A 13,994-nucleotide genomic window follows, 5' to 3' on the forward strand; every position below is an offset into this window, starting at 1 on the left:
CCAAGCGTAATCATGGGCGCATTATAGATTCTCCCATAGAGAACAATGCTAAATGAACAAAACACAGATTTTTCTTCTAATACTCGATCTCACGAGAAATACACACTGCTCTGTCATATTACGTATTCCACATAATGGACAACAAAAACACTCAGCTCAAATGTACAAACAACAATTGCACACGCAACATAGCACATACGCATTCCACATTCATAATCGTTATAAAAAAAATAGACATCATTTAAACTAAACGAGGGATAGGAAAATACGTTGAGCTCTTGCAGCACGGAACAAAACAACATGCAAAAAGAATTGCACACTGATACACAAACAAAACATTTGCATCGCAGATTACGAAACATTAGTACAAATAAACCTTTACAAAACTTAACAAATACGAGACCATCACAAATCAAAATTTAGATTTAGAGATACTACTTTTGAAGAATGTTATGCAAAACGAGCACTATGACATCATCACATTATACACATTCCACAAATACATATGTGCATTTACAAACTCAATATGAGCATGTGCAAATTAAAACAAATACTCCACATTGCACACATAATAATTACTAGGAAAACACACCTACTTTGCAAACCGGTACATCATTAAACATTTACATAGGGTATATAAGCACGCTCTAAGCATGGCTTCTTTGACTGCATTGCCTTTTCAAGTTAGGTGCAGGTCTAGGCGTTGGAGGGTTTGAAGAGATTTGAGAGTAGAGAGATTTAGTGTGATTTAGTGAGAGTTAGTTAGTGTGAGAGTAAGTTAGTGTGTGCGAGTGAGTTAGTATGAGAGAGTGAGTTAGTGTGAGAGAGTGAGTTAGTGTGAGTTAGTGAGCGACAGTTTGTTTGGGTGAGTGTGCGAGTGTTTTGTTCCTACATTCTTTATATAAACACATTTACATGCAAACACATTCAATGCACACATACACTTATCACTAACACTATATACACTCCATACCCCATTCCCTCTCATCCTACACTCCATACCCTATTCCCTTTCATTCCATATCCCATTCCCTTTCATCCCATAGGTTTTTGTTTTCTTAAAAAACTTATTGTTTACATATCCTCATTTTCATCTTTTTCAACATATACATTTGTCTGTTTAATACAGCTTACCCTCTTTTATTTATATCCCATTCACACTTTCAGCACTTTTTCTTTTGTTCATTATTTTGATCCCCTTTCATTTGTGCACCTTCACATTTTGTTTGAGTATGTTGGGAGGGGGGAGGTAGGGGGCAGATTAGCCCAGAGCTATTAGAGCTCCTTAGGCAGGAGGCTAGGGCTGAGTTTATGGATGAGCTTGTAGAGGAAGTTAGCCAGTAGTTTAGGCAGGAGAGAGGAAGGGGAAGAGGAAGGGGTAGAGGAACTGGAGAGGAAGGGGTGGGTAGACCCAGCCACTTTGTGGAAGATTCACAAGTGACTGGGCCCAGTGGTCTTCAGCGTAGACAGGGAGCTTCACAGTCCGGGGAACAGAGGCTCACATCGCATGGGAAGCCCAGGCAGAGGGAGCAGAGATATACTATGGATGAGAAGGAGGCCCTTAAAGAGGCTTATATGGAGAGGGCTAGGAGGCTGCAGGCACAGAGGGCCACCCCTTTGGATAAGAGGAAGTTGTGGAATGAGATCAGGGATGCCGTAAATGCAGTGGGGGTCTATAACAGGGATGTGAAGTTGATTAAGCATCGTTACCGGGACTGCAGAGTTGAACTGAAGCAAAAGAATACCTAGCAGGGACCGGTGGCGGTCTGGAAATAACTTTTGAGTATTCCCGCTGGGAGGAAATGCTGCATCCCAACATCTCTGAGGTGGCCATAGTTGGTATCAGAGGAGTTGATACAGGGAACCTGCCCCTCTCATCTGCCGGTAAGATCATTTACTAATCTCTTTACATCAACCTCATAACCCATTCACATGCAAAAATTATTTAAGGATATGACTAACGCAATTACGCTTTTTTATACATTATTACGTAAACGCATTCAGAATTACCTTGCGAAAGTTGCAATTGAAGAAAAGCCATCACATTAGTATCTAGTCTACAGATTAGGTGTGCATTTAAACAGATTTAAGACAAACGCAAAAAGACATTCAGATTGATCATATAGATATCAGAAAGACGGGTTTGCAAATACAGAAATCGTATTGATTGCTTTGGCTTTCAATTGAATTACAAAGGCAGCCTCATTAATATACTTTCAAATAGAACATTTACATCTTTATTTGGAAAGTTGCTAATATCTCGATTTCTTTCTTTTTCAAATATACAGAGTCTGAGGCCAGGGAGGAGGAAGCACAGCACCTACAGGCTCCTCCTACACCTAGGCATGAGAGAGGTGCAGATGACTCGCCACCTAGAGGAGACCTTGAAGATATCCCTGCACCATTATCCCATGAAGAAACCCCCGCTGCAGCAGAGATCCCTGCAGCAGCCCCCCATGCAGCAGCAGCCCCTCATGCAGCAGCCCGCTGTGTACCAGCAGCCCGCCATGCATCAGCTTCTCCTCAGGAGAATATCCCCCCCCCGAGGTACCAGAGGTAGAGATCTTGAATGATTTCCTTGAAGAGATGTGTGCATTCCTGAGGGAACAGGGGGAATACAGAGTGTACCTGACAGGAGTACTGTTAAATAAACTATATTTTTCTAAAGCTACATTAGAGTTTTTGAATATTTTAAGAAAGACATTTCATTTAGAAGGAGTATGAAAGAAGAATATTCGCTTACATGATTTTGACAGAGACAAACATTTTAAACAACATTCACACTTACTCACATTCTTTGACTCGTTATCTTGTTATCCTTTTCAGAAAGGTTTATCTAGGTCTGCTCAGGAGCAATCAAGTACATAGCTTAGATCTGTTGATTGGTGGCTGGATATATTTAACGATTGTCAGTGCCTCACTCATGTGGTCACTTAAAAACTAGTAGTGTATTGATGCTCATTCAACACATTATACCAAGAGACTGAAGCACATTTGAGAATAGAAGATAATTGCAAACCGGGTTAAACATGTATGTTAAAAAAATAAATAAAATAAAATTGAGTTTCATGTCCTTGTAAGAGTTACATTAGAAATATATGCTCACAATACTATATTTGGAGATCAACAATGTGGAAGCCATAAATGACACGATACTGAGCATTTACATTAAGAAAAAATATCAGGACATAACATCTAGAATAAGTAGACATCTCATATATATTTATAATGTCATAAAGGTCAATGCATATTGATTATTTTATTCAAATACAAAAGCGCATCTTTAGGAATTATATATGTAGAAAATTCAACACAACACATTAATTATTTTGTAAATTGAAAATATTGGTGACAAACATATTAAACAAGATGGAGTATATTCATGTATTTGCACTTGCCTCAAAATTTATTCTGGATAAAAAACATATTGCCTTCATTTGTTTCTTCAACGAGACAGCTATCAAAAGATATTTTTATGTTCTTTATCAGCTATGGTTCAACAATGTACATGATTGACACAATCCATAATCCAAGAAATTCATGGTTTTAAACTTGTGTTCTCATTTGCAAACATCGGTTACGTGGCAAATCAAATATTGCGGGACAACGTAATCCAATCAGACGGATTTGACACCTTTGCATGTGATGTCTTAAGCAACATCGCATATCCGAGATCGCGTAAAAACGTAATCCAATCCAAGGATGGATTTTACACCTTTGCATGTGACGTCTTTAGCAACATGGCGCATCCGAGATTGCGTAAAAATGTAATCCAATCCAAGGACAGATTTTACACCTTTGCATGTGACGTATTAAGCAACATGGCGCATCCAAGATCATGTAAAAATGTAATCCAATCCAAGGACGGATTTTACACCTTTGCATGTGACGTCTTAAGCAACATGGTGCATCCGAGATCACGTAAAAACGTAATCCAATCCAAGAACGAATTTTACACCTTTGCATGTCAATAAGAAACTTTTTTATATTTGAAAAACTAGTATGTGCTATATTTTTATCTATGAAGGGTGTTTGTTTCATGTAATGCAAAGCTTCACATAATGTAACGCTAGATAACAGAATACTGTGATATATGAAATATAATCCATTTTTGGTAATAAGTATATATTTCATTAGAATAGGAAGATTCAGAACTATTTAGGAAGCAGATATTTAGGAATTAAGGTAGGAAAAATCTGATTGGCTGATTGAATCAGCCAATCAGATTGAAGTTCAATCCGATTGGCTGATCCAATCAGCCAATCAGATTGAGCTTGCATTCTATTGGCTGATCGGAACAGCCAATAGAATGTGAGCTCAATCTGATTGGCTGATTAAATCAGCCAATCGGATTGAACTTCAATCTGATTGGCTGATTCAATCAGCCAGTCCGATTTTTCCTACCTTAATTCCGATTGGCTGATAGAATCCTATCAGCCAATCGGAATTCGAGGGACGCCATCTTGGATGACGTCCCTTAAAGGAACCTTCATTCGTCGTTAGTCCGTCGGTGAAGAAGGATGGCTCCACGTCGGCTGCTTGAAGATGGTCCCGCTCCGCGCCGGATGGAAGAAGATAGAAGATGCCGCCTGGATGAAGATGTCTTCCGGTCCAGATGTCCTCTTCTGCCCAGATAGGATGAAGACTTCGGACCCTCTTCTGGACGGATCGGTGATACCCGGCGTGGTGAAGACAAGGTAGGGAGACCTTCAGGGGCTTAGTGTTAGGTTTATTTAAGGGGGGTTTGGGTTAGATTAGGGGTATGTGGGTGGTGGGTTGTAATGTTGGAGGGGGGGTATTGCATGTTTTTTTTTACAGGCAAAAGAGCTGTTTTCTTTGGGGCATGCCCCACAAAAGGCCCTTTTAAGGGCTGGTAAGGTAAAAGAGCTTTACAATTTTTATTTTAGAATAGGGTAGGGCATTTTTTTATTTTGGGGGCTTTGTTATTTTTTAGGGGTCTTAGAGTAGGTGTAATTAGTTTAAAATTCTTGTAATCTTTTTTTATTTTTTTAATTTAGTGTTTTTTTTTGTAATTTAGTGTTTGGTTTTTTTGTAATTTAGTTTAGTTGATATAATTGTAGATAATTGTAGATAGTTTATTAAATGTATTTATTGATAGTGTAGTGTTAGGTTTAATTGTAACTTAATTTAGGATTTATTTTACAGGTAATTTTGTAATTATTTTAACTAGGTAACTATTAAATAGTTCTTAACTATTTAATAGCTATTGTACCTGGTTAAAATAAATACAAAGTTGCCTGTAAAATAAATATTAATCCTAAAATAGCTACAATATAGTTATTATTTATATTATAGCTATATTAGGTTTATTTTACAGGTAAGTATTTAGCTTTAAATAGGAATAATTTATTTAATAAGATTTATTTTATTTCGTTAGATTAAAATTATATTTAATTTAGGGGGGTGTTAGGGTTAGGGTTAGACTTAGCTTTAGGGGTAAATACATTTATTAGAGTAGCGGTGAGGTCTGGTCGGCAGATTAGGGGTTAATACTTGAAGTTAGGTGTCAGGGACATTGGCGGCGGCAGATTAGGGGTTAATAAATATAATATAGGGGTCGGCGGTGTTAGGGGCAACAGATTAGGGGTACATAGGGATAACGTAGGTTGCGGCGGTGTACGGAGCGGCAGATTAGGGGTTAAAATTAATATGCAGGGGTCAGCGATAGCGGGGGCGGCAGATTAGGGGTTAATAAGTGTAAGGTTAGGGGTGTTTAGACTCGGGGTGCATGTTAGGGTGTTAGGTGCAGACTTAGAGAGTGTTTCCCCATAGGAAACAATGGGGCTGCGTTAGGAGCTGAACGCTGCTTTTTTGCAGGTGTTAGGTTTTTTTACAGCTCAAACTGCCCCATTGTTTCCTATGGGGAAATCGTGCACAAGCACGTTTTTGAAGCTGGTTACGTCCGTAAGCATCGCTGGTATTTAGAGTTGAAGTGGTGGTAAATTATGCTATACACTCCCTTTTTGGAGCCTAACGCAGCCCTTCAGAGAACTCTAAATACCAGCAGTATTTAAAAGGTGCGGGGGAAAAAATACACGCGTAGCTAACGCACCCCTTTGGCCATAATTGAGCAATCTCACCAATATATATGCACATGCACATCATTATGCACGCCAATGCATAAAAGCTTACTGAAGTATTTTATAAAGTTCTGTTTTGGATGTCAAATAATTATTTTTTTCTACTCAGCATAAACTCCTTGACACTAAAAAAAACATTTTCAATCTCACTGAAACCTAAGTTTTGTAAATGTGCACTCATTTGCTATTGATCAAGGGAAACATCTATAAATATTACTTATAATGTATAGTGGGTGTTAATATTGTAGGAAGAATATTTTTTGTACAAGATTCAAAAGCAATATTTTATTAGCCAATGAAAAATTAACACATCACACTTTTTCCGTGTACCCTGTATAAATGTAAGAAAACATTTTTTTTTAAATCACCTTACTCAAATACCTTCAAACATGTAAATCACATTAACCACTCACTTTAAAAACACATTTTAAATGAATATATATTTGTTTATATTTTTATCTTTAATTTAATTTAACCTTTTAATGCCGTTATGATGTTCTATTCTGACCTAAACATGTCAGACTTTAGCACCATTAGGACGGAATAAAACGTCCTAGCTGTGTGGCTGTCCAGAAGCCTATGGTCCTTTCAGGATGCGATTGCGGTCTGGAGGGCATGCCTAGTGTCATAGGGATGCCCCCTGATCCGATCCCATCATTGAAATCTCGCGATTGTGCACGTTGTTCTGATGTAGACAAATTAACCCTGTCATCAAAGGGTTAACTTTAGTATTAGGTTTTAGGGTTTGTTTGTTTTGGATGGGTTGGGTTTTATTTTTCATGGGGCATGTAGGTAATGTTTTTTTATTTTGGATACTATCTTTTTTATTTTCTGTAACTTAGTAGGTTTAGTTTAGGGGGGTAGGTGTTTGGTGTTTGGTAGTGTAGTTGTAGTTTGTGTTGGGAGGTGGCAGTTTAGGGCATTCTTACCTAGGCACACCCAATAACTGTTTGGGGGTTGATTAGGTGATTAGTTTTTTTTAGCATTTAGTAGGCCTTAATCACCTAACCACCCCCCATACCTATATGGGGAGTGGTTAGTTGATTAGGTAGGGCAGCTTAGGGGTTAATAGTGTATTTTAGCATTTATGCACAATGTTTAAAATAGTATGCATTCTTATGTATGATGCATATTATTTTAAGTATAGTATATAAATTAAAATGTATTTTTTTCTTCGCAAATCAAAATGTTTAACAGTGATAGGTTCTTAAAGGGATGCTAAACCCACATTTTTTCTTTCTTTTTTGGTTCAAAACCTGGATTACAATTGCTTATAGGTGGCTAAATAAATCCACCAATAAGCAAGCGCTATCCAGGGTGATGAACCTAAACTGGGCCAGCTCCTAAGCTTTACATTCCTGCTTTTTAAATAAAGATAGCACTAGAATTATGAAAAATTGATACTTGGAGTAAATTAGAAAGTTGCTTAAAATTGCTTGCTCTTTCTGAATCATGAAAGAAAAAAATGGGTTAGTATCCTTTTAACACAAGTTAACAATTATATAAATCAATCAAAAAGAAGTGACTAGAACCTTAACAAAATATATACAAACCACATCAAGACACGACACTTTTCAGGTGAATGTAAAACCTATTTAATTTAGAGTGGATGGATAACAGCCATTGTGACAGAAAGATTTAGGTTGTTTCCTCAAAAAGAGAAAAGGAAAATCTTAGGCCTAGATTTAGAGTTTGGCGTTAGCCGTGAAAACCAGCGTTAGAGGCTCCTAACGCTGGTTTTAGGCTACCGCCGGTATTTGGAGTCACTCAAAAGAGGGTCTAACGTTCACTTTCCAGCCGCGACTTTTCCATACCGCAGATCCCCTTACGTAAATTGCGTATCCTATCTTTTCAATGGGATTTTTCTAACTCCGGTATTTAGAGTCGTTTCTGAAGTGAGCGTTAGACATCTAATGACAAAACTCCAGCCGCAGGAAAAAAGTCAGTAGTTAAGAGCTTTCTGGGCTAACGCCAGTTCATAAAGCTCTTAACTACTGTGCTCTAAAGTACACTAACACCCATAAACTACCTATGTCCCCCCACATCGCCGACACTCGGAAAAAATTTTTTAACCCCTAATCTGCCGACCGCCACCTACGTTATCCTTATGTACCCCTAATCTGCTGCCCCTAACACCGCCGACCCCTGTATTATATTTATTAACCCCTAATCTGCCCCCCTCAACGTCGCCTCCACCTGCCTACACTTATTAACCCCTAATCTGCCGACCGCAAAGCGCCGCCACCTACGTTATCCTTATGTACCCCTAATCTGCTGCCCTAACATCGCCGACCCCTATATTATATTTATTAACCCCTAATCTGCCCCCCACAATGTCGCCTCCACCTGCCTACACTTATTAACCCCTAATCTGCCGACCGGACCTGAGCGCTACTATAATAAAGTTATTAACCCCTAATCCGCCTCACTAACCCTATCATAAATAGTAAGTAGCGATGTTAGGGAGGGCAGATTAGGGCTTAATACTATTTATGATAGGGTTAGTGAGGCGGATTAGGGGTTAATAACTTTATTATAGTAGCGCTCAGGTCCGGTCGGCAGATTAGGGGTTAATAAGTGTAGGCAGGTGGAGGAGACATTGTGGGGGGCAGATTAGGGGTTAATAAATATAATATAGGGGTCGGCGATGTTAGGGCAGCAGATTAGGGGTACATAGGGATAATGTAAGTAGCGGCGGTTTCCGGAGCGGCAGATTAGGGGTTAATAATAATATGCAGGGGTCAGCGATAGCGGGGGCGGCAGATTAGGGGTTAATAAGTGTAAAGTTAGGGGTGTTTAGACTCGGGGTACATGTTAGAGTGTTAAGTGCAGACGTAGGAAGGGTTACCGCATAGCAAACAATGGGGCTGCGTTAGGAGCTGAACGCGGCTTTTTTGCAGGTGTTTGGTTATTTTTCAGCTCAAACAGCCCCATTGTTTCCTATGGGAGAATCGTGCACGAGCACGTTTTTGAGGCTGGCCGCATCCGTAAGCAACTCTGGTATCGAGAGTTGAAGCTGCGTTAAAAATGCTCTACGCTCCTTTTTTGGAGCCTAACGCAGCCTTTATGTGGACTCTCGATACCAGAGTTATTTTTATGGTGCGGCCAGAAAAAAGCCGGCGTTAGTTTTTCGGGTCGTTACCGACAAAACTCCAAATCTAGGCCAGAGTGTGAAACTGTAAAAATCGATGAAATACAGCAGTACAATAGTACAGATTAGAAATCCTATTCATATGATACATAGCTTTAATAACTCTAAGCATTGTTGTTGTTTTTTAAAGAAACCCAGGGTAATGCATTTGTATTAAAAGATTACAAAAGAAACATGACAAAAAATAATAAGTGTACAGGCAAGCAGCAACACATGAGTGTGTGTGAGTCTGTATGCACAGGATTGCTTTCTCCACGCTGTCATCGAGATTACGAGTTTTGCGGTAACAGGGGTGCGTTGCTAAAGAGCTTTTTTTTTTTTCAACGCTCCCTTAAGACAACGCTGGTATTACAGGTTTTTTTAAACCCGGCGAGCGTAGAGCAAAATTTAGCTCCACCTCTCACCTCAATACCAGCGTTGCTTACGGTAGCGGTGAGCTGGAAAAACATGCTCGTGCATGATTTCCCCATAGGAGTCAATGGGGCAGATGGGGCTGAAAAAAACCAGCGCAAAAAAAAAAAAAAAGCAGCGTTCAGCTTCTAACGCAGCACCATTGATTCCTATGGGGAAAGATAATGTATGTCTATACCTAACACCCTAACATGAACCCCGAGTCTAAACATCCCTAATATTACACTTATTAACCCCTAATCTGTCGCCCCAACATCGCCGACACCTACAGTATATTATTAACCCCTAATCTGCCGCTCCGAACACCGCCACCACCTACATTATCCCTATGAACCCCTAATCTGCTGCCCCTAACATCGCCGACACCTACATTATATTTATTAACCCCTAATCTGCCCCCCCAACGTCACCGCTACTATATTAAATGTATTAACCCCTAAACCTAAGTCTAAATATAAGTCTTACACACCCCCTAACAAATATATTTTAAATACAACGAAATTAAACTACTACAATTAAATAAATTAATCCTAACTAAATACTTACCTATAAAATAAACCATAAAATAGCTACAATATAACTAATAGTTACATTGTAGCTAGCTTAGGGTTTATATTTATTTTACAGGCAACTTTGTATTTATTTTAACTAGGTAGAATAGTTTTTAAATAGTTATTAACTATTTAATAACTACCTAGATAAAATAAGTACAAATTTACTTGTAAAATAAATCCTAACCTAAGTTACAATTACACCTAACACTACACTATCATTAAATTAATTTACTAATTTACCTACAATTAAATACAATTAAATTAAATAAACTAAAGTACAAAAAAAACCCACTAAATTACAGAAAATAAAAAAATAATTACAATTTTTTTAAACTAATTACACCTACTCTAATCCCCCTAACAAAATAAAAAAGCCCCCTAAAATAATAAAATTCCCTACCCTATACTAAATTACATATAGCCCTTAAAAGGGCTTTTTGTGGGGCATTGCCCCAAAGTAATCATCTCTTTTACCTGTAAAAAAAAAATACAATACCCCCCACATTAAAACCCACCACCCACACTCCCAACCCTACTCTAAAACCCACCCAATCCCCCCTTAATAAAACCTAACACTACACCCTTGAAGATCACCTTACCTTGAGCCGTCTTCACCCAGCTGGGCACAAGTAGTCCTCCATAGGGGTAGAAGTCTTCAGCCGATCCGGGCAGAAGAGGACCTCCAGATGGGCAGGATGCTTCATCCAGGCGGCATCTTCTATCTTCATCCATCCGGAGCGGAGTACCTTAATTCTGATTGGCTGATAGAATCCTAGCTGATAGAATATCGGAATTCAAGGGACACCATCTTGGATGACGTCATTTAAAGGAGCCTTTATTCGTCGGGAGTCGTTGGAAGAAGAGAATGCTCCGCGTCGGCTGGCTTCAAGATGGACCCACTCCGCTCCAAATGGATGAAGATAGAAGATGCCGCCTGGATGAAGCCTTCTGCCCATCTGGAGGTCCTCTTCTGCCCGGATTGGATGAAGACTTCTGCCCCTATGGAGGACCACTTGTGCCCGGCTTTGTGAAGACGGCTCAAGGTAGGGTGATCTTCAAGAGGGTAGTGTTAGGTTTTATTAAGGGGGGATTGAGTTGGTTTTAGAGTAGGGTTGGGAGTGTGGGTGGTGGATTTTAATGTGGGGGGGTATTGTTTTTTTTTTTTACAGGTAAAAGAACTGATTACTTTGGGGCAATGCCCCACAAAAGGCCTTTTAAGGGCTATTTGTAATTTTGTGTAGGGTAGGGAATTTTATTATTTTGGGGGGCTTTTTTATTTTGTTAGGGGTATTAGAGTAGGAATAATTAGTTTAAAAAAAATATTATTTTTTATTTTCTGTAATTTAGTGTTTGTTTTTTTTGTTCTTTAGTTTATTTAATTTTATTGTATTTAATTGTAGGTAATTTAGTAAATTAATTTAATGATAGTGTAGTGTTAGGTGTAATTGTAACTTAGGTTAGGACTTATTTTACAGGTACATTTGTACTTATTTTAACTAGGTAGTTATTAAATAGTTAATAACTATTTAATAACTATTCTACCTAGTTAAAATAAATACAAAGTTGCCTGTAAAATAAATATAAACCCTAAGATAGATACAATGTAACTATTAGTTATATTGTAGCTAGCTTAGGGTTTATTTTATAGGTAAGTATTTAGTTTTAAATAGGATTAATTTATTTAATTGTAGTAATTTTATTTAGTTTTATTTAAATTATATTTAAGTTAGGGGGTGTTAGGGTTAGGGTTAGACCTAGGTTTAGGGGTTAATAAATTTAATAAAGTAGCGGTGACATTGGGGGCGGCAGATTAGTTGTTAATAAATGTAGATAGGTGTCGGCAATGTTAGGTATGGCAGATTAGGGGTTGATAAAATTTAACTAGTGTTTGCAAGGCGGGAGTGCGGCGGTTTAGGGGTTAATATATTTATTACAGTGGCGGCGATGTCCGGTCAGCAGATTAGGGTTAAAAACTTTATTAAAGTGTTTCCGATGTGGGGGCGGGGCTCATTTTTGGGGTTAATAGGTAGTTTATGGGTGTTAGTGTACTTTGTAGCACTTTAGTTAAGAGTTTTATGTTACGGCGTTAGCCCATAAAACTCTTAACTACTGACTTTTAAATGCGGTATAAGTCTTGACAGGAGAGGGTGTACCGCTCACTTCTTCCAAGACTCGTAATACCAGCATTAGGCAAATCCCATTAAAAAGATAGGATACGCAATTTACGTAAGGGGATTTGCGGTAAGCTTGAGTCGCAGAAGAAAAGTGAGCGGTACACCTGGGACCAACGCTGCTTTTTAAGGCAAACGCAAGACTCGTAATCTAGCAGTGTGTCTTTTAGGCTAATGCTCTACCACTTTTTTTTTTTTGCTCTTCCTTGTGATCAGTCAGCATTGGGTTCTCCATGTTTCTCTATCCTCTGAGTTTGAATTTTTATAGTCTGTCTTTTTGTCTTAAAGGGACAGTCAACACCAGAATTTGTATTGTTTTAAAAGATAGATAATCCCTTTATTACCATTCCCTAGTTTTGCATAACCAACACAGTTATATAAATACATTTTTTACCTCTGTGATTATCTTGTATCTAAGACTCTGCAAACTGCCCCCTTATTTCAGTTCTTTTGACAGACATGCATTTTTGCCAATCAGTGCTGGCTCCTAGGAACTCCATGTGCATGAGCACAGTGTTATCTATATGACACACATGAACTAACACCCTCTAGTGGTGAAAAATTGTCAAAATGCCCTGAGAGAAGAGGCGGCCTTCAAGGGTTTAGAAATTAGCATATGAACCTCCTAGGTTTAGCTTTAAACTAAGAATACCAAGAGAACAAAGCAAAATTGGTGATAAAATTAATTTGGAAAATTGATTAAAATTACATGCCCTATCTGAATCATGCAAGTTTATTTTGGACTAGACTGTCTCGTTAACTGCATGTGCTACTTTTCTTGAAAACCATATTTATTTTCTTTTTCTTTTACAAACAAATTTAATACAGTGTTTAGTTGCATCTAAAACAACTTTCCAATTTACTTCTATAATCTAATTTCGCTTGGTGTCCTTTATTGAAAACCATAACTAGAGGTCCCTGTGCTGGATGAAGATGTCGCCGTCTGGAAGAAGTCCTTCACCACTGGACTTCAGGAATGATTAGTACCTATTTCGGGGTTAGACTTAGGGGCCGGTTTATCAAGCTCCGTATGGAGGCCGCAGACAGAAATTAACCCAATCAAATACGATCAGGTTGATTGACACCCCCTGCTAGCGGCTGATTGGCTGAGAATCTGCAAGGGTGGCATTGCACCAGCAGTTCACAAGAACTGCTGGTGCAATGATAAAATGCAGACAGCGTATGCTGTCAGAATTTATTGATGTGCAGCGGACATAATACACTACATCGTTTCATGTCCGCTCGCACTATGATAAATCTACCCCTAAGGCTTTTTTTTATTTTTTAGGGTGTTTTTTTTTTGGATTAGGGATTTTATTATTTTAATCGGCTGCAAAAGAGCTAATTGCTCTTTTAAGGGCAATGCCCATATAAATGTCCTAGGGGCAATGGGTAGCTTAGATTTTTTTAGTGTTAGGTTTTTTATTTCGGGGGGGCTGGGTGGGTTGGGGGTTTACTGTTAGGGGTTAATTTGTATTTTTGAGGTAAAAGAGCTGTTTAACTTAGGGCAAATGCCCTACAAAAGGCCTTTTTAAGGGCTATTTGTAGCTTTGTGTTAGATTAGGCGGTGTTTTCATTTTGGGGGGCTTTTTATTTTTATAGGGGT

The sequence above is a fragment of the Bombina bombina genome, chromosome 5 (assembly GCF_027579735.1).
Source record: "Bombina bombina isolate aBomBom1 chromosome 5, aBomBom1.pri, whole genome shotgun sequence".
Classification (NCBI taxonomy): domain Eukaryota; kingdom Metazoa; phylum Chordata; class Amphibia; order Anura; family Bombinatoridae; genus Bombina; species Bombina bombina.